The sequence below is a fragment of the Atractosteus spatula genome, chromosome 14 (genome assembly GCF_055471065.1).
Source record: "Atractosteus spatula isolate fAtrSpa1 chromosome 14, fAtrSpa1.hap1, whole genome shotgun sequence".
Taxonomy (NCBI): domain Eukaryota; kingdom Metazoa; phylum Chordata; class Actinopteri; order Semionotiformes; family Lepisosteidae; genus Atractosteus; species Atractosteus spatula.
Window position 1 is genome coordinate 19437634 of NC_142719.1, and position 2660 is coordinate 19440293.

Consider the following 2660-nt stretch of genomic DNA (forward strand, 5'->3'; position numbering starts at 1 on the left):
CTGTATAAATGGCTGACCCTGTGCTCTGACCCCAAGCTTCTCTCTCCCTGTCCGTGTGCCTGTGTGTCTCATGAAGAGCAAGCTGGGGTATGTGAAAAGACAAATTCCTTCAGAGGGTGGACAAAATGCCAGACCAGTTTAAGGCTCACACCAAGCTTACAGTAACAGTCTCCCTTTTGAGCAGTCACCTCTGAGGACACATTAACACAGCTCAGCCTCTCAACAGCTGCTGTCTGTAAACCCCACCTCCCCCAAACCCATCAGTATCACAGCATGGGCTGAGGCAGGTCAGAAATAGCTGAGATTACAAGGTACTGTAAGTGCCTGTTAAGCAGGAACAGGATGTGCAGATAAATACATGTCCATATCATGTTCTAATAGCACCAGTAGATGTTTCAGCATGCAATTTGCTGCAGCTGGTAGCTACTGTATAGCAACCTCACACTAGTGAGACCTGTTCTCTAATAACCTTGTGTCTACTGTATGTGATTTTAATGCATTCCTACTGTATGTGTGGGGTGTCTCACCAGAGCCCTCTGGTGGCTTACCCCGTCAATGGATACTCCAGATCCAGTTGCCCTCTTACAGTGAGCCACTACTAACAATTCAAAGAAATGTTCATCTCAAATCACAGCTCTAAGAAACATTATGTGCCGCCTTTGCGCTTGTCAAACACACATAAGCGCCTGAGTGTTTGTTTAGTTTTACTCTTCAAATTTAGTTCATAAATTTAAAAAAAGAGAATAATTTTGTAGTTTTTTATACAGGAAAAGTTTGCAGAAAGATATTTCCTTTTCCTCAAGCTTGGATTTTACATTTGTATTTCTTTGGTAATAGGAAGGAAATATTAAAACAATATATATTAATAATACATGATTCATTAAGGATGTATATAGCTACTTCAGCTTCTTTATGTAGAAGAAATTAAAAATATAACTTTTTGATGTGATACGCTTATAAAAAAATGAAGTTTTGTTCTTGTTAGCATCTGAGCTGAAAAGCCATAAGAAAGGTATGATTAAAACAACATAAAAGCAGATGAGCTATAATTTACACAATGTAATTAAATCAATGAAAAATGGAAAGATTTAATGACAAAGGGAGTGTACCTAGGGGTCCTGCAATAATAGGCAATGGCCATCTCCCTGCCACAGCTACTTGCAGCCACCTGAACACCGGCATTCTTGAACAAGGTCCATTTGGACTCAATGTCCCCGACCACCCTCGGGATAGAGGTGAACATGTTCTGAAGGTGGGAATTGAACTCATCCTACATGGTAGCATCAGCCGGACATTCCCAGGAAACCACACTCTTTAGGCCTCCTGGGTCTGTCCAACCAACTCCATATTCATCTGAGCCAGCCAGGTACTCATGAGTATCCACACCCACCCAGGGCTTTTTACACAAGGAATCTCAAGAGCAGGGTTTGGTCCATCCAGAGCAGGAGAGAGAGCAAACCTGATCGAGAAATCTGGTTTCAGAGCTAACGTTGTGCGTGGAGGTAAGACCAATTATATCTAGCTGGTACTTTTCAACCTTCCACACCAGCTCAGGCTCCTTCCTTCAAGTGAAGTGATGTTCTATGTGCAGGGATCCGGATTCCATTGTCAAGGTCTAGTCCTTTTAGATCTGTCCCGTTCATGCCAGTTACCTGACTGGCATCGCAACTGACCCACAACCTTCGCCTTGGCTGGTAAACCATGTATCTGTACTGTACAATTTCCTGGAACTGATACAGCACCTCTCATCTCAAGGGATCTCTAAGCACTTTACATCTGTGAGAGTAGGAGGCTTCATCCACTACTGGGGTGTCAGCCCCACCTGTGTGACTTACAGCAGCCTCACTGCACAGCAGAGAAGACTCATACTTATTTTCCATAAATCCCCCTGTTACTGCAACTTAGTAGTAGCTGAAAGGGTGAAGACTGGGTACAGGAGGGATGCAAAATATACATTACATATTAGGGGGAGAAGGTGCTTATGCATAGCATTTACACTGTAGGTTTTTAACATGAAGAATGCCTTCAGGAATGATTATGATCTAGGGCAGCTCATGCCTATTGGACTCTGTTGCTTTTATCTCTCCTTAACATTTGTTGTAAACTCTACATTTTACATTCCATGTTAATATTGTTATTTTTCCACAATTCCAGTAGATAATTTCTACACTATTTTATTCATGGACTGTTTAAAGTGTCCAGCCATGCAAAAATTGCAGGTGGTGGTCCATTTACTATGTTACTTGCTCTAGAGTCACAGAGACTCACAATGGGAAACAGTGCGTGCAGAACAGGTTTTCAGTGTATTTTTATTTATTTGTAATTCCTTATTTAAACCAGATCACATAGAAAATATGTATAAAAATAGGATGAAAACATTATTCTCCTTCCCTAATTTTAACATGTGCCATGAAGACCTGTCCCTGTGAGTGCAGCCTATTCATTCTATTTATTTTAAAGAAATCAGAAAAGAGGAAGAGGTAAGATCCTATCAGTGTGTTATGCATGTAGTGCAGGAAATAACAAGTGATTTTTCAGATGGAAACAATTTGCCCTTGCAAAAATATACTGTACTTATTTCAGAGACTGAACAAACTTGAGAAGCACTCTTTAAGAGTCAGATCTTGCATTTTATTGATGGAAATTTTTCATGTGCTATA